The 18543-nt window shown below is 51.0% G+C and overlaps 1 protein-coding gene and 1 pseudogene across 5 annotated transcripts in view; one reads left to right on the top strand and one right to left on the bottom strand.

Annotated features, from left to right (window-relative positions):
- The window catches only part of GRIK4 (glutamate ionotropic receptor kainate type subunit 4), a 425071-nt gene that overhangs the window by 68248 nt on the left and 338280 nt on the right, over positions 1-18543 (top strand). The window lies entirely within an intron of this gene.
- Positions 3122-4085, bottom strand: LOC112671180 (39S ribosomal protein L43, mitochondrial-like; annotated as a pseudogene).

The following is an 18543-nucleotide window of genomic DNA, read 5'->3' as shown; positions in this document are numbered from 1 at the left end:
CTCCGGGCTCCGTCTAACCCTCTTTTGGGGAGTGCTCACCAATGCCAGGCACCTGCTGGGTGATTTACGTACATTGTTGATTCTTTCAGCAGTCCCTGAGGTGGGTACTGCTATCTTTATTTTATAGGTGGGTTAAATGAAGATATTGGGAGATTAAGGAGCTTCTAAGGGCCTTGCCTCAATTAGTCCTCCCTTTCCTGGCTCTGTCCCCTGACCCTGATCTGAGGCTTGAGACAGTCACAGATCATGATGGTTACTGCCAAGAGATGGTGCGTTTGGGTTTAAATCACACGAGGTCTGGCTTTTTATTGTGCTTCCTTCTTGTCTGGAGGGGTAAACTGAGGCAAGTCACCCTGCCCCCCCCCCCCCTTGGAGGATCCAGCCATATCTGGGGCCTGGGCTCTCTCACCCCTCTTCCTGGGCCTACAGCTGGGCTCTAGCAGGCGGGCCTGGGCATGACCGTGCCCCTTGCTGGCAGGGGAGCTAATGTATCCTGAGGGCCATCCTCCAGCTGCCTTCCCTACACACGGCTGTGCAACTCCTTGTCACCTCCCACTCTTCTTGATGTCTCTCATTGTAGCCAGAGCACTGATCCCATCAGGGTTTCAGGCTAAGAATGTGTTGGAAGGGTGAACCCCAGATAATCAAGGGGTACCCCTGCTCCCTTCTGCTCCTCCCACCCTCCCCTCCACAGCCACCGAAGTTCTCTTGGTCAGGACAATAGCAGCTCCCCCCGGTGTTTGTCCCATGTGGTCCTGCTGTTCACCTCTGGATTGATGCTCACAGACACACATGTTTGGTGCCAGCAAAGTGCTGATACTTCCATTTTGCTGAGTTCTACGTTCTGTTCTGGCCCCCCCTCGGAGCTCCCCTTCCTCATCTGTATTTGCCAGCACAGGAGCTCCCTGTTCCCATCAGATGAGTCAGGGGAGAGATCTTGGAAGAGTAATTAATTTGAGCAGATGTGTGTCAATGTCCCAGGAAATAAAAGATCTCGGTACAAGCCACCTGTGCTTGCTCTGACCACCAGAGCTCCAGGAATGCAGGTAGGCCTCTCTTTAGGAAAACCCTCTAGATCAAGGCCGTTTGCATTAAAAAAAAAAAAAAAAATCACTTTATAGAAGGATTTGCTGCTAGATTCTTTAAAATTAGAGCTCTTTTAGTTTATGTAAATGGTTTACAGGTCATTAAGTACTTGACAGAGGGACTTTAGGGACAGGGAAACTTTATGTTCAAGCTTGAGAACGGGTGCCAATTACACATCCTTCAGAAATGAAGATGAAGCATCTCAGAAATTATATGTAAGCCCTGGGGGAAATGCTGTCTGGCTCGCCAAAACATGGCCCCATACACCCTTCCAGAGATGGTTGCCAGGAATTCCTACAGAAATGCACCTGTTGCTCTTTAACAATGAACCCTGCACCACTTCCCCGATTGATCCCCTGCTCAGAGCTATGTTCCGGGAGCTGTGGGGGGAGATGGCCCAGCTGAAAATCAGAATTTAGTTCACGGCCTTTTAGGATTTTCTATCCAATGCTGTTTCTCTAGTAGACTCCCTTTCTGTTCCCCAAGGCTTCCTTTCTTCTCTTCTATCACTTCCCACCTCCCTGCTCACCCCCATACCCCTGGGCTGAGCTCAGCACCTCATCCTGGAGCTAGAGGAGGACATGGAAGGCCTGGGATGGGCGCCCTCATCACTCCACCCCGATCTGCAAGCCTGTGTGCGGTGGTGTTCAGACATCCTTGCTGGAGCTCCGAGGGCTGGTCCCCCCATGGGACAGCTGGAACCCACCTTGTCACCTTGTTGCCCACCTCCCCCCAGGATCGGCCCAGGATGCACTGGCATGTTCTCTCATTGGTCATCACTGAAAAGTCTGCCACTGCCTCTTCTGCTGTCTGCTCCAGCTCTGCTCCTTTTTCTGGCCCAGCAACTGAGAAGAGTTGTGGGTGCACTTGGCCCCCCACTCCTTCACCTCCCAGTCATTCTCCTGCCCCCTTCAGTCTGGCCTCTGTCCATGCCACCCCACTGCTCATAGAAGCCACTGGTAGCTTTCACATGGCTCAGTCCCATGGACACTGCTCATCTTGACTTGTCAACAGCATTCAACACCCTCTTCTGCTTGGAGACACTTTCTCCAGGCTCTGGACATGGCACTCTTCTGGCTCCCTTTCCACCCCTTCTGCTTATTCCTCCCTTATTCTTGTCTAAATATTGAATGTCCCAAGAGTTGGCCTCTGGCTTTCTTCTCTCTTCTCATTTCTATGCTCTCTGTTCTTGCTAGGTGAGCTCACCAATTACCAGGCTTTAAATACCATCTATATAGTGATGACTTCCAGATTTCTCTCGATCTCTCATCTTGCAATTCTATGTACTTGAATTTTCCATCTGAATGTCCTGCAGGTATTGCAAACATATGTGTATGTATGTGTATATATATATATATGTGTGTGTACGTATATGTGTGTGTGTATACATATAAAACACCAACAGTGCAAACTCTTGGTTTCTTTTCCCAAATCTGTGTCTCCCTAAATCTTTGCCATCTTGGTAAATGGCATCTACCAATTTGCAAGGCCAGAAACCTGGGAGTCATTCCTGATTTCTCCTGTCTCACCTCACATCTCAAGTCCTGCCAGTGTACCTCCTTCATATGTCTCAGATCTGTACTTGTCTCTCCATCTGTCCTGCCACCCATGAGTGTAGGCCGCCATCATCTCTTTCCTGACATAGGACAGTAGCCTTCTGATTGGTCTCTCTACTTCCACTTTTGCTTTCTGGTCTTCACATAGCTCAGCATTTTTATTTTATTTTATTTATTTTATTTTATTTTATTTTATTATTTTATTTATTTTAAAAAGATTTTATTTATTTATTCATGAGAGACACACAAAGAGAGAGAGGGGAGGGCAGAGACAGGCAGAGGGAGTAGCAGGCTCCATGCAGGAAGTCTGATGTGGGACTCGATCCCGGGACACCGGGATCACACACTGAGCCAAAAGCAGATGCTCAACCGCTGAGCCACCCAGACATCCCATAGCTCAGCATTTTTAAAAACATAAGATGTTTCTTTTTTTTTTGAAGACCTCAAGTGTAACCTTGGGCAAGTTTATTAACCTTTTCTAATCTAAACACTCACACAGCTATAAAATGGTTATCCTAATGCCAGGTTCACAGCACAGTATAAGGGGCTAGCTAGCTCTCAAGCTCAATGGTTGTAGAAAGAGGGCATTGGGGGCTCTTCTGAAGCCAACCTTGAAACCCCTCACCAGGATTTGAGATCAGTCTTATCAATCTGGATTTCAGAAATAAATGCCTGCAATATCCTTGAATGGTCAGATTTCAGGGATGTCAAACAGGGAAGAATTAGGAGACTAACAAAGTCACTGCCCCTCCTCCTGAGCAATGAAGAGCTCTTCTTTATCCCAAGCAAAAGCTTTGGCGTCAGTGTCTCTTTTGGGGGGCTCCATCTGCCTGCGTAGGCTTGGAATTCCTCTGAAAGAGGAAGAACCACTTTCACTGAGGTAAGAGTCCAGAGCCCGAGATTGTGGTTGGTGGGGCAACTCTTTACGGCACTTGCGCCTGGGCTAGCGCAGCATCCTGGACTTCTCGCGGGCGTAGCCCACCCAACGTTGTCGGTTTGTTGGTGAAGGGGTGCCACTGGCCCTGGACGCTAGGACTGTCAGTGTGGAAGGGCTTGCGGACGCGGATCACATCCAGGCCCGACTGGTTCGCCAGCTTCTGCACCAGCGTCGCAGTCTCTTCGACTGACTTGCAGTGGATGCTCTCCTTGGCACTGCCCCATTAAGGTATTCGGCCACTACTCTGGGCACACAGCGCGGCCTCGACTTCACGTATATTACGACCCCCGGTTCCGTCGCGCGGAGTCGGCCACCTCCCGTTCCACGAACTCCCTGGCACCGCGGGACGAGGGCGCATCGCGGCTGAGGTTAAAGCTGAGACGCTGCAACTGCTGCACGTACCGGCCCAGCCTGTTGTAGAGGACACTGGCCAGGAAGCGGCTCGGGGTCCCGCGCGCCGTCAGAGCCACCAAAAACGTAAGATGTTTCATGTTACTCCTCGGCTTAGAACCCTTCAGTGGTCGTAAAGGTAATGAATAACTCCTTGCTGTGCCTTTTAAGGCTCTGTATGATCTGGCCCATCCATGAAATTATCCAGCTGGCACACTCTTCTCGTTTGGTGGTCCTCCCAACAACCCTTCCTCCCATCTTCCATTGTAGCAGAAGCCTGATTCTGTTCAGACTGGGGGGAATTTTTTGTGAGAGTCATATTTTCAGGGAAGATGAGTCTTCTCCCCTCCACCTCCACTCCAGGAGGTGATCATGGTGGATCTGAGCTATAATCATGGTAATGCCATGACTCCATTGCCAGTGCTTGGTTTCAGGGGGAGCGTGTGATTGTCCTGTGCCTTGGGACTTAATGAAAAGTCTACTGGCCACATGTAGGAGAGATGTACCGCCCTCATGAGAGAGTTGTGCATGGGGGTGATGCCTCCATGGCACCCTTCTGCTTTACTGATGTTGGGTGAGGATGTGGTCTGGGACACCGTGAGGGGAGACACTGCAAATGCTGAGGGTGGCAGTGGAGGGGAGGCAGGTCCTCAGACACATGGCTGAATCCACCCTGTGATCGACCATCTCCCTTGAGTGGGATAATAGATGTCTTTAGGGTCCTGGTCACTTTTAGGAAGACTTTCCAAATTCTTTTCTGTCTGCCTGTCTGTCTGTCTGTCGTCAAAACACAACGTGTCAGCACTTTCCAAATTCTTAAAAAAAAAAAAAAAAAAAGGAAGACTTTCCATTGCTTTAATCAACCCTATCCTAACTGATATTCTTCTTCCTCAGGCTGTGTTTCACTGTCATAGCCCTGTCAGCCCTTGGACAGGCCACGCTCTTTCCTGCCCCCAGGAGATTTGCACATACTGTCCCCTCTGTGTGGAGCCTCTCCACTTGCTTTTCCCATGGCCAGTGCTTGTCCATCCTTGGGTCTCACATCGCTCTCACATCAAGGTTTCCCTACACCTGTTATTTTTGTCTATGCTCTGATTAGTTTTGTTCGTAGCCCCTACCACATTTTTAAAGTATTTCTTGTGTTTACTCTTTTTCTTCTCCGTAGGGGCAGCGACTGTATGTCTTGTACAGCACTGTGGCCCAGCCAGCTTACACAGTACATCATGGAGAGAAGGTCCTATGTGCTCATTGATTGCACGACTGGAGGAATGGCCTGATCTATCCTAATTTCCCCACCTTTATCCTTTGCTCCTTGGTGACATCTCATGCTTTATACTCTAGCCCTACTGACCTATGATAAGATAGTTTGTAGAACGTTCTGTAGTCTCTCTCACCTCCAGACCTCCACATATGCCTGGAACAGCTCTTCCTTCTCTCAGATACTCCCACTCTCCCGGAGGTCTTGGCGGAGATGCCACCTCTTCCCAGGGATTCCCTCCCCAGATCATGTGCTTCAGGATGCTGTTACCGATCCACCAAAGCACTTACCAGACCGTAGGTCCCTAATTGCCCTCCTCTTCAAGACTCTGAGCTCCTTGAGGGGGTGCCTCATCACTTCCTGATGACTGTATCCCTAACACCCAGTTCATAGTCAGTACTCAACACTTGGTTGTTGAATCAATTCCTTTGACTAATATTTCCGAGTGCCCCTGTGTGTCAAACATTGTGCCAAGTGTTCAGGATACAATAATAAATCGAATAAGAAATTGTCTTTATTCTCACATTCTAGAAAAGGACACCAGCTTATTATCCATTAAATATAATACAATGTGGTGAGTGTGGGAAAAGGGGCACAGATGAGCAAGTTCTGCCTGGGGAGTAGGATGTGGGGTGCTGGGAAAGCTTCCGAGATGAAGTAGGAGAACAGCTAGAGTGGGAATCGAGCCCACAGAGTTACTTCCAAAGAGGAAGGATGACTATCTGTGTTAATGTGCATTGGCATCGGTAGTATGTAGTGAAGAAGGGGCCAGGCTAGGGAGGTAATTTGGGGGCGGGGTCTGAAAAGGGGCTTCAGCTGCTAGGCTTGTGTTTGATCCAGGTCTCCCCTCACCTGGTGCTTCTTTATATATAAATACTGGGCTGGGGGATGGTGGTGGGGGTGGTGGGGCTTCGGGATCCTGGCTTAGTCGGTGGCTACTCTCACAGAGCTGGGAACACACCAACCCCATGCCAGTCCAGCCTGAGGTGACTTTGTTCCTGGGGTCCCTAGTGGCCAGAAGCATCTCGACTCACCTTGGAGGGTTGTTGACCCCTTTCCTTCTGGGTTCCAATCTGGTTCTGCTCCTTACCCTCTGGGTGACTGGGACTGAGGCCCTTCCCACTGTCATGAGGGGATGATGCTTCCCAAGTGGGGGGTCTTCAGAGGACTCGGGGATCGTGAAGCAGGCACAGCAGGGCGGGAGCTTGGTGATTGCCACCTCCCTCCTTCCTCATCCCCTCCTCGCCTGGCTTGACCCAACAGGTGCTGCCTCAGCCCAGCTCCTGCCACCACCCCCCCAGCCCCCCAGCTGAGCCCCTTGGCCGACAGCAGCATCCCTGTGTAACATCGAGGCAGTTTCCTTAGCTGCTGCTTTTGAAACAACAAAAATAAACTTGCGTCTCCGTCTTCCTTGGCTGCTTCTGAGGAGCGCCTTGCCAACCTGTTTACATTAAGGGATCTGCGGGGGTCCTCCTGGTTGTGGGCTGTGTGTGTTTTGCCTCTTTGGTGCGGCTCCCACTTTGTCTAATTTCCTGATACGGTGCAGCATGCTAATTTTTTCTCCTAAGATGTGAGAGGAAGAGGGCAATTGGGGCTCCGGAGGAGTCCCTGCTCAGCGGCCTCTGTGCCATCCCCCCAGTGTCATGCTCCAGCCCAATTAGAAACCTGCTTGGCTTTTAGGAGCCACAGTGCCTGCCGACGAAGATTCCTATTCCAGGGCCTAATTACCGCTTGATGGAATGAATAAAGACATTGTGTTTCCTGCATTTTACTTACAGAGTTGCTGATGCAGTGAATGTTGGATGAAACGTCTCTTTCCTCCGAGAGATTAAAAAACCAAGTGCCTCAGCGACTGATCCAAGTGGCTGTTTTGGCGACAGACTCCCTCCTGCCCCTGCCTGGCTCGGCAGTTTGAGCTGATCCAGGGTCAGGGAGCGTGCATCCCAAGAGGGACCTGTATTTTCTCCTCTTCTTCATCAGGGTGGAAGACCCCTTGACCACCTGGTCTGCTGAATCCAACAGAGAGGAGGATTCATGGAGCACTTGCTGTGTGTCTGGGGTTTTCCTTCTCATTCTGTCCTTGCGAGGGATTGCCACCGGTCCCACTGTGCAGATGAGAAGCTAGCTCAGAGAGTTGCTCAGGATCCTGCCCAAGGTCACACACAACTAGCAGATGGCAAAATGGTGGCTGGAATTCAGCCTTGTTGTGCTGAGTTCGTGGTCTTTCTCACTGGCTACCCTGGATACTTGCCTGGCCTGCCTGGTCCTGCCTGCCCTAACCCCCGGGGAGCCAGCCAGCTCTTGCCCTGGGGAGTGGATAGCAGAGTAGAGTGGTTAACTTCCACAGTATAACTAACCTCCCCAAAACTTAGTGGCTTAAAGCAACCAACTTTATGGTTTTTCACAGCTCTGTGTTAGGACGGTTGTTCTTTCGGTTTGGACTAAGGCAAGGTCTGGGATGGCCTTACTCAGTCTCAGCTGGGGCAAGGGCCATATGGTCTCTCGCTTCCCCAGGAGGCTACCCCGGACCCCTTCGTCCATATATTTTATATGCAGGTGTAGATGTAGAAAGAGGAAGGATGGGCATCTGTACCTATGTCTATCTTTACTCATTCGTGTGGCAGTGAAATGTTCCTAGCAGTGGAAGAGGGAAGCCCTAATAATAACCCTGTTTTTCTATGTTAACTAATGTCTGGCTGGCCAAAGGAGGTCATAGGTATGTGTTCAGATTCGAGAGGTGGAGAAGAGACTCCTCCTCCTACCTGGAAGGGCTGGGGAGCCCTATTACAAAGGGTGTGCATCCTGAGATGGGAAAACTGTGATCATTTTGCCATCTATCATAAAGGGTAATGTTCTTCAGAAGGTGGTTTCACGATTCCTAGTCCTGTAAGCTAAAGGCGTGGAGTGGTGGTGATGGGGGACCTCACTGATCCTCTGTCCCTGGACAGGGTGTCACCAAGGCTGTTCCAGACAGATGTTTCTTTTCTTTTCTTTTTTAACATGCAGAGAACGAGAAAACAAAACCTCCCTGTGGTAATTTATCCCCATTCTCATAACTGGCTATTATCATTCATTATTTTTTATTTCTCTGGACCAGATGCTTCAGATGCCTGGGAGTACATGTTTGGACTTGGTGGCCGGGCCCTTCCCTCCTCCATGGCTTGTTGCTACAGGGATGGTGGAGGGGACAGCCCTGTACTGCGTGCCTCATGCTTTCTCTAGGGCTCGTGGTGGGCTCTGGTTTCTCCATCTGAATTGTACATATGTCATCTCCCTCACCCTCCACTCCCAGTACCTGGGACTTGCAGACCAGGGAGTGTTAGGCTCATTGAAGGAGGGAGAGGTTCAGGAGCCTCAGTGCAGTGATGGAGTCTCTGTGTATATTGCCAGCTCCATCTCAGATTCTGTATTCCCGGCCCCCCATCTGCCCTTCTGTGCTTCCAAGGCCATGGTGATCTGTTTTCTGAGTAGAAACAGCTTTCATCAGAGATTTGTGGGAGCCAGTTCCAAGGCAACCTGCCTTGGGTACTTTTGGGGTGTGGGCCTCATTTCAAGGTTGCTCTGGGACTCTCCTTCCAGCCAGGAGAGAACAGGGCAGTAGGCAGTATGGGCACCTTGGGCCTTTCCCCAGCTCTAGGTTCTTGGGTCAGTCTGGACTCTGGGGACAAGTCAAGGCCCCAAGACCTTGTGACCCAAAGGCAAAATGCTTTGGGGTTGCTTTAAACTGCTTTTTTTTTTTTTTTTTTTTGATATTATCCTTTCCTGCGTGGGCTTTGAGCACCTAGCACCGGGACCTGGCCTAGGAGGAATGCTCCAGAGGGGGAACTCACCCATTGACCCCTGTCAAAGGCTGATGCCCTCTGGTGGGAAGACTCCAGGGAGGATGGTTCTGGATGGTTCTGGCAGCTTTGATTCTGTTGGAAATGCAATGGGTTGCTCAGGTTGCTACGAGGGAAGGAGGAAAAGAGGGAGGTGAGCCCCTCAGTGTGGGGGCCCTGAGGCTACATCACTGAAGCCTTCGTGCTCTGCCCTCAGAGGAACTCCGGAGGCGCTCCCCTCCCCTCTGGCTTTCAGCACCCGTGAGGCGTGAGGTGAGATACTTCTTCACTGGCAGCCTTTATGGGTCCCATTAGAGCAAAAGAGTAAAAGGTTTTATGAGGGTGTTTTTTTCCCCTTTGTCTTAAAAAAAAAAAAAAAGGTAAAGCATTTTCCTGCAAATTACACAAATGGCAAATCAGCTTTGTTTGCCCGAATGGCAGCCTTCCAGAAGCAGTGCCTCAGGCTAACCCAGGGAAGCTGGAGTTTCCACTCTCAGGGTCTCCCTGGAAGGCCTGCCTGGTTCTTATCAGGTCCTTCTATTGACAGCTGAGGAGGGGTGTCCGTCTTCATTTTGCTCCTCCAGTCGGGGCTGCAGGAGATCCCTTTCGGGGAATGTTCCATATTACATATGGAAAGTGAGATTGGTGCAGGGGGCAAATCAGTAGCTCTTCTTCACATCCTCAAAGAGGCTCGCGACCCTAGGGCCGAGAGCTCCTGAGCTTCTCTGATTTTGGACCAGAAGAACCTCAGGCCCAGACAGGGCAAGTGACTTGATTTTGAATCACACAGAACATCAGTGGCTTCTTGTTTAAAGATCAAATCCCCATGTTTGAGGGGAGGGAGGCCTCGGTGAGGAGGGGAGGCTTTTTCTCATTTGCTGGCGATTTGCAAAGCAGCTTGTTTCTTAATTGATTGTGTGTGTGGTGGTGGTTTTTTGTTGTTGTTGTTGCTGGTGTTGGAATCACTCCCAGAAGTAAAGGGGCTGAGATGAACAAAATAAATAAGGAATAAACAGGCCCGTGGCATGGGGGAAGTGGAAAGGAAACCGCCCGCTGCGAGTCTGGGGTAGAAGGGACTCAGCTGAATGGGGTACAGCTGGGGCTGGGCCGGATGCGTTCTTCATCCCGGAGTTAATGAGATGGGCTAAAGGAGCCGCATAGATGATGAAAACCTGGAGCAAGGTTCTGTATTCTGTTTTCTGCCAAAGCAGGGCCGAGGGGGTTGGTGTTTGCTTTAAATGAGGAGCCCCAGGCTTGGCGGGGCCCCCGACTTCCGTAGGCCCCTGCAGGCCCCGAGGACTGAGATGGAACTCTAGCTTTCTGGGCCATTGATCGTCGCCTTTGATTTTGCCAGGGTCCCCAGCACCCAGCTAGTCACCCGCCAGGTACCTCGGGGCTGGCTTCCATCCGCTCTCATCCTTCTCTTTCATCCGACGGCTCCTTAAACTTCCAGCTTGCACCACTTACAGTATTGATCCTGGAGCTCCTGGGGGCCAGCTCCACGCGGAGGGGCCCCTCCTTCTGGTTACCTTTGACAAGCCATGGATCCCCCACTTCTGGCCTCTTATAATGACAACAACGGTGAAAAATATCATTTTGTAATTCTCGGCTCATCAGAGGTTTTGCTTCCCGGGGCCAGTTTAGTGGATAAAATAGAACTTTGTAGGAATTGATTCACACCCCCTGGCTCCTCGTGGCCTGGCAGCCCTGTCCAGGGGCTGGAAATGGGTGGGTGGCCGTTTGGGGACCTGCCCAAAGAGGAAGGAAGACACGGGCTCGGCTTCTTACAGAACGTTCCCAAAGGCTGGTGTCATCACCACCCTCGGGGGCAGGCATTGACAGCCCATCGTGAAGATGAGATTATTTTCTTTACATAGATCGGCCCAGAGAAGTGAAGGAGCAGGTCCAGTCTTGACAAAAGGAGGCTGGACTACAGAATGGGCTGCACCCAAGCTCGTTGCCCCGGTGGAAGGCCCGACGGCGTGTGAGGGTCCCCTCCGCTCCTGTGTTTTCATTAGTATCTCGTTAATGCTGGAGATACGTCCACCGTGTTCAGCGTTCAGTGCTAGCTCTGATAGCAGAGGCTGAAGGTGGAAGAGAAGAAAGAAGAAGGTGAGGAATGAATTTTGATGGGGAATCTCCAGAGCAGAGATCACAACTGGCTGAGGGGCCTGGGTCCTGTGGGCCGACAGGCTTTGTCCAGAAATGCCATTGCTTTGAAACGCCTTTGAACGCCTTTGAGCAGGGCGGGCACTCTCCAGGGAGGTCACAGGCCCGCCTTTCCCTCCCGCCACCTGCCGGCCCGGGTCACACTTACTGTATTGGCTTGGCTGGCTCAGGAGAGCGATTCTGCACATCTCGCCCCAATTCTGCATTCAGCAGCATCAGGTTGGTAGTTTGAAATTGGCCATTTTGGGTATTCTCACACCATAGAAATCGGCAAACACTACAAATCAGAGCTTTTTATTTACCTTAGTTAGTTGTTTTTCATTTGAGAGCTGGTTATACCTGCACACCAATTCGTACGGGCATTTGCTTTCCACACTTGCTCTAAAAATCTCTCCAATTTGTTCTAGGCATGTTCACCCAAGTTCATTTATTTAATTCAGTCTCATTTACTTGTCTCAAACGCTCTGCATGAGGGATGTCATTGACCCTATCTTGAAGACAAAGAAATGCATGCAGGCTAGGGCCTGAGTTGGGATTCAGACGTCCTTTGCCTCAAGGTCTGTGCTCCTTGATAGCTTAGCATCTTGGTTCTCATCTGGGGGCAGTTTTGTGCCCCCCCCCCCCCGGGACATTTCACAGTGTTGGGAGACATTTTTGGTTATGGGTGGAGTTGGCACTGCTGGCATCAAGTGAGCAGAAGCCAGGATGCTGCTACAAATGTACAGTGCACAGGACTGCCTCCTCAAGAATTATCCAGTCCCAGATGTCAGTGGTGCCAAGGTTGGGACCCCTGGCATAGCTGGTGGTGCCCCCATGAGTTTTTCCCTTCCTTCTCGGTCTCAGGAAGAGATGAACTAAATCAAGGGAACTTTTTTTTTTTTTTTCCAAAGATTTTATTTATTTGACAGCACAAGCAGGGGGAGCTGCAGGCAGAAGGAGATGGAGAGGGAGAGGGAGAAGCAGGCTCTCTACTGAGCAAGGAGCCTCATGTGGGGCTCGATCCCAGGACCCTGGGATCATGACCTGAGCCAAAGGCAGACACTCAACTGACTGAGCCACCCAGGCTCCCATAAAGGGATCTTTCATCTCGGCTGGGAAGGGGGAGCATCCTTTGGGAAGAGCTGATTATCCAGCTGACGCAGATTTCAGAATGATGCTGGCTCAGCCCTGACTGGTTTATGCCCAGACCTAGGAGTCAGAATAAGGTCAGAGAGACTCACAGTCATCATTGAGCAGAGGGAGCTGTGCCCTGAATGAAGACATGGGAGGATTTCACAGAAAAAAGAAGTCAGGGCAAGGTGATAATAAGCAGAAAGAGTTCCTGTCCCAAGAAGGGCTCCCAAGGAGATTCCATTAGCCCTAATGTCTGAGCTGGATAAAATGTAGTCAAAATTCAGAAGAGAGGTTTAGAGGGCCACATTGGTGGTACCCAAATCTGCCTCATTGTCAGAATAGGCCAGGGGAAAAAAAAATGTATGTGGCCACCTAGGACTTAATTGAAAATGCCAGGAGTGGGGCCCAGAACTCTTGAGTTTTTAAAATATCTGAAGTCAAGCACCAGGGTGGCTCAGTCAGTTAAGTTAAGCATCTGTCTGCCTTTGGCTCAGGTCATGATCCCAGAGTCCCAGGATTGAGGCTCCCTGCTTAGAGGGGAGTCTGCTGCTCCCTCTCCCTCTACTTGTGCTCACTTGCTCTCTCTCAAATAAATAAATAGAATCTTTAAAAAATATTTTCCAGGGCAGCCTGGGTGGCTCAGCGGTTTAGCGCTGCTTTCAGCTCAGGTTGTGATCCTGGAGACCTGGGATGGAGTCCCGCGTCAGGCTCCCTGCATGGAGCCTGCTTCTCCCTCTTCCTGTGTCTCTCCCCCCTCCTCTTTCTTCTCTGTGTATTCTCATGAATAAATAAATAAAATCTTAAAAAAAATATTTTCCAAAGTGACAGTGATGACCCCTGGCATAGATGGGTATGAGGGCTGTTAAACATCAAAATGAGGATCTGGGTTTTTGAGGGAGGCTAGGAATCCGTAGTCATTCATGCACCAGATATTTGAAAACTTGCTCCATGCCAGGCCCGGCTCTGGGCTCACAGCGGGAGGATGCTCAGTCCTTCTGTCCTTTAGGAGTGCACAGAATAGTGTTAGGCATAGGCAACAAAGTCCCTCTGAGTCTCATTTTTCTCACCAGTTAGGATGGAACAAATACTACTTAGAGCACAGGGTGTTTGTGAAGTTTATGTCAAAGAGCAGTGTGAAAGCCATCAGCAAGTTCCTAGGTGAGTGTCTGAGCCACAGTGGTTCTCCAGAGCTGCCTGCAGTCTGTGGTTCTCGGTACAAGAACTTCCTTTCTTTCAGTTCAAATTCCATGTAGATGGAGGGTCTACTTTGTGTCTGGGATGTTCCAGGCTCTGAAGGATATTGAAGTGAGGGAGACCTGGTCTTGATCACCAGAGAGCTTTGAGTGTGGTAGGGAGGCAGGCGTGTAAAGCCCCCAGCCATCACACGGTGCACAGAGCGACACATGCTCTACTTTCTGTGGGTCTGGGATGAGAGGTTACAAGGGCCAGGGGAAGCTGCCTAGAGAGAATTCCCAAGGAAGTTGCTGGATTTTGGAGGATGAATAAAGTTCTTTAGACAAGGAGGTGCAGAAGGCTTGTAGATAGCCAGCACAGAATGTGCAGGGCGAGGTGGGGGCTGGCTTCAAACAAGTGTGTCCAGGGGTCTCTTGAGTCTCACCTTCCAGAGTCTCTAGGCCCTTCAATCTTGCCCTCATTTCCTCTCTTTCTTCCTTCTTTTCCTCCTGGGGAATGGCACATATCAGGTGCAGACACTTGAAAAAGTTCATCTGCTCTGTGCTTGATTTATCGTTCAAACCTTCGGTAACCGATTTCCAGTCTCATAAAATATTAAATACATCCATATATTGAATATCACATTTTGATATGTTTTCACGCCTCATTTGCCACTGAAGTCAAGGACAGACTCACATTTTTCATGGCATGGGGCCCAGATTTGTCCTCGTACAGTGTTTTATTATATCCCCTTTCCCACCTCTCCCCCGAAGATCCGTATTCCTCGGTGTCTCACTTAAGCAGCCAAACTGCCAGCCCACTTGGCATGGACCTTCACGGGCCCAGGGCAGAAAGGCCACATTTATCATCTCCAGGAAAGGTTATTTACATAGCACTGTAAACATTTGACGAAGGGCAAGGTCTCTGCCAGACATCTCCAGATCCTACATCAAGTGGCCAAGCCAGTGGCAGATCCTAAGGGGAATGAGGCTGTAGGTTCATTCTTTTTACCCATTCCAGGTCTTATGCTTGCAACTACCATTGACTGAGCACCTATGAAGTGTCAGGTACTGAGCTAAGCTGTGTGCATTTTAAGATGATAAACTGTGGGGCTCCTGGGTAGCTCAGTGGTTGAGCATCTGCCTTTGTCTCAGGTTGTGATCCTGGGGTCCTGGGGTTGAGTCCTACCTCTGCCTCTGCCTATGTCTCTACCTCTCTCTCTGTGTCTCTCATGAATAAATAAATAAAATCTTAAAAAACCAAAAGATAAACTGTTGCCTCACCTTCAAAGAGAAAGGTGTATTTGCCATTCAGGCCATTCACAAGAGTGCCACAGGTATCCAAGAGAAGCATGTCATGGGGACCGTGAGCGTGGAGAGGAAGGCCTGGAGTTCTCTCGTGGGAAGCATGGGGAGGTGATGCTCAGTGGGAAAGACTTCATAAAAGGAGTGATCCATGAGCATGGAGTTGGACTCAGTAAGTGTGCAGAAGGTACCAGGGAGGACAAAGCCAAGCCAGGGAGGGGTGGACCAGCCTGTGCCTCAGCTGGGAGCTCTTCATGGCTGGGTTGTGGGGTTCAGGGAAGAGCTGATGAAGCTTGAATGTAGACAGAGGTGACGATCATGAAGAGTCTCTGAAGCCATGAGAATAAAGGAAATGGGCTGTATCCTAGAGACAGTGGTCTCCACTCAGGTATTTCAGGCAAGAGAATGCCATGATCAGATGTGTAATTGAAGATGGTTCAGGACAGGCCAGTCAGGAGGCTGGGTCTATAGTCTAGGTGGGAAATGATGAAGATGGAATCAGGTGCAGGAGCAGGGTAGGTCTTTGAGACATGTAGGAAATGAGCTTGACATTGGTGACTGAGCTAGGATTGGGTGGGCAGATAGGTTGAGTTCCCCCAAGAGTGGACCCTGAGACCAGGATTTAGGTTGTAAGAGGTTTGTTTGAGAGAGGTGATGAAGGCAAAGCGAGATAGGGAAGGGAGCCAATGCAGGGAATATTAAAGAGCAGGGTACTGCTGCAGACACACGGGTTCAATCCCATTGGGGTCTCAGAGAGACAGCGGGGAAATGCAACTCTAATGTATCCTCCTAGATGGGCCAGGAAGCTGGGTTCCTCATCATCCAGTTCCTCTATGGCATTGGCTGAGAGTCATGTCTGTGTTGAACTCCCCAGTACTGTGGTCTGCAGGAGGAAGCCTTCAGACAGGAAGTCCAGGTACTTGTAGTACGAGGCTAGCACTTGCCAGGGGATGCAGGCAGGGCACTGCCAACATCTATGTGGTGGGTAAGCGGGAGGGGCGAGTCAACAATGATTCCTGGGACAACTGGTTGGCTGGTGATACCATTCAGAAAGAGAATTTGGGAGGAGTAGTCTTTTGGGGGCAGAAAGGGGGATGACTAGTTCAGTTTGGATACGTTGAGTTTGGGGTGTCACAGGGAAGCATCTAATTGATGCCAGCAGCTATGATAATGGGATCTGGAATCCAGGAGCGGGATGTGGGCTCGAGACCCAGATTTGGGCTTCGTTTAGGTAGAGATGCAGCCAAAGCCATGGACTCAGATGAAGTCACAGTCACATAAGGGGTAAGAGGAAAGGTGACTAAGAGCCAGGGAACGCAAGAATTTATGGAGCAATCTAAGGGAGAAAGCCGGAAAGCCACTTGAGGCGTAACCAGAGACGTAGAAGGACAAACAGAAGCCAATGAGACTGCAGGAACCCAGGGAGGCAGTTTCCAGGAAGGAGGTGGTTGGAGGTGACAGGAGCTGCTGAGAGAAGGTGCAGTAAGGTGGGATGGGAGGCACCCATCTGGCAGTGAGGGGCTCACGAGGCCTCTCTGGGGAGCACTTTCAATGGGGCAGCGGGAGCAGGAGCTAAGAGCAGAGGCCGCTGTGTGAGGTTCACGAGCAAGGCAGTGGTAAGGTCAACGTGGCATTTTAGATTATTCTGGTGTGCGAGACTGGAGAGAGGGGAGGCGGCTTCGTGTGTCCTGGGTCCTGCCCTGGAATGTGGCAGTGGGCTGAGACCAGAGGAGACCGATGGGCGGCGGCTTGCAAGGAAGATTCCACGGGGCTCCAAGTCGCCAAGCTGAGCAGGGCCTGTTTGCGGTGGCCTCCAGGGCCGCCCCACTGCTCCCACTCCTCAGGGAGCCCACCCTGCGAGGAGCCCGCCCGCTCTGCTGGAGCAGGGGGTGTCTGTGTTCCCGGGCTCACTGCCATTGTCATCAGCACACAGAGTGGCCGCCCTCCCCCTCCCGAGAGGGTGACCTTGGCCGTGCTCCTGACCCCTCTGAGGCTCAGTGTGGAGCGATGCCCACCTCGCCCACCTCCTAAGTTGTGAGGCTGATCTCAAAGCACTGCGTGGGGTGTGCTGACCTGCGTGGGGTTTTAACCACGGTCACAATGACCGTCGGGGCCCGTGTCTTTGGATGGCCCAGGACGGCGTCCACCGAAGCTGATCCTGCCGCCTCCTGCCCCTGCTTCTCTGCTCGCTGGGCTCCGAGCCCCCACTTGTACCCTCCTGCAGGCGCCAGCGTGCTGACCTTGGATGCTTCCAACCTCAAGGTGGACGGGCCTGGCTGGCTGGCAGCCTGTAGACAAAAAAGTGACCTGCCAGCAGGAGCCCTTTTGTCTCTTCCCTCTTCAATTCCGGGCTGGTCTGCAACCCACTGGCAGGGAGATTATGGAATCTGATTTGCTGAAGGACAATAGCGGATTGATTTTGTAGCCACCAGTGCCTGTAACAAATTCCGAGGGAAGTTTGGACAGCACCATTGTGGGGTAATGACATTTTAATTGTGTGCCATATTTAGCCTGGCTACATTTTGGAGGCCTGGGTCAAAGACCCAACCCCAGCTCCTCTCTCCCTCTTAAGCCCGGTCTGTCCCAGATCACCCCCTTGCCCAGCCATCGCCTGCCCTGGGGATTTGGTGCTGAGCAGTTGGAGGTGACATTGGAGCCAGCTCTGGGTTAGCTGGCTCAGATGTCCTCCCTCCTTCACTCATCCTTTGTCTGTCCTTCTCTGCTTTTTCTTTTTTTTGCCCTTTTTATACTTTACAGACCTGCCTCCTGCCACCTTGCCCTCCTCTCGCCTTGTCCTCTTCCACACTCCGGTTTTTCTACTCCTTCTTTCCTCTTTCCTCTAACCTGCTGTGTGATCTGGGCATGTCACTCACCCTCTCTGAGCCACAGTCCTCTCATTTATGGTTACACCAGGTGGTTAGACTCTGTGGATTCAGTTCCTCCATGTGTCCCTCTCTCCCTACCCCATGCCTTCTCCTCCCTCTTTGGATTTCTTCCTTTCATTTCCTGGCTTTAGCTGCCCTTTTTTTTTTTTTTTTTTAATGACCAGCCTGCGTTTGGGCCAGACAGCTGCCCTGATGGCCTTGGGAGCAGGACCTCCCCTCTCCAGTGCTGATGGGGAGGCCCAGGCTGCCTTTTATGACCTCTGAGCCGTCCACAGGAGATGGATTTAGGAGGCAGCTGACTGCTCCCCTCCCCCAGAACAGCCAAGTAATTGAAGAAAACATGAATGTTAATGATGCATTTAGCATTTGGAAGTTAGAGGGGTGATTAATATGTTGTAAGTTGTATATTAACACCTTCACGGTGGCATAATGAAGACAAAATATACACTTGGAGATGAGATTGTTTATTCTTGTGTGTAGCACTCCTGGATCCCAGCCCCTTAAGCCTGAGAAAACACGCTGTTGCTGTGTGTGTGTGCGGGAGGGAGTGGGTGGAGGGACAGCTTTCTGGCAGGATGGGTCCTGCTAGTGAGCTGTTCCTCCCACCTGTCTCTCACCTGGCCCAGGAGCTGAAGTGGAGGGCAGAAGCTTGGCAGGCAGGGACCTGGGGTCAGCGGGGACCAGATGGTGGAGAACACCGTCCTTCCGAGCAGCCTGCCCAGAAGACAGTGTGGCATGTTCTTCGTGGCTCATGGAGTGGACTCTAGGTCTTTGAGGGAGCAAACGGACGGGGTGCTATCTTCAGACAGCACCACTTTGGAGAGGGTGGCGTGAGGGATGCTGAGGGAGCTAGG

The sequence above is a fragment of the Canis lupus genome, chromosome 5 (genome assembly GCF_003254725.2).
Source record: "Canis lupus dingo isolate Sandy chromosome 5, ASM325472v2, whole genome shotgun sequence".
Taxonomy (NCBI): Eukaryota; Metazoa; Chordata; class Mammalia; order Carnivora; family Canidae; genus Canis; species Canis lupus.
Note: the sequence above shows the minus strand (reverse complement) of the source record. Positions and strands in the feature narration are given on the sequence as shown.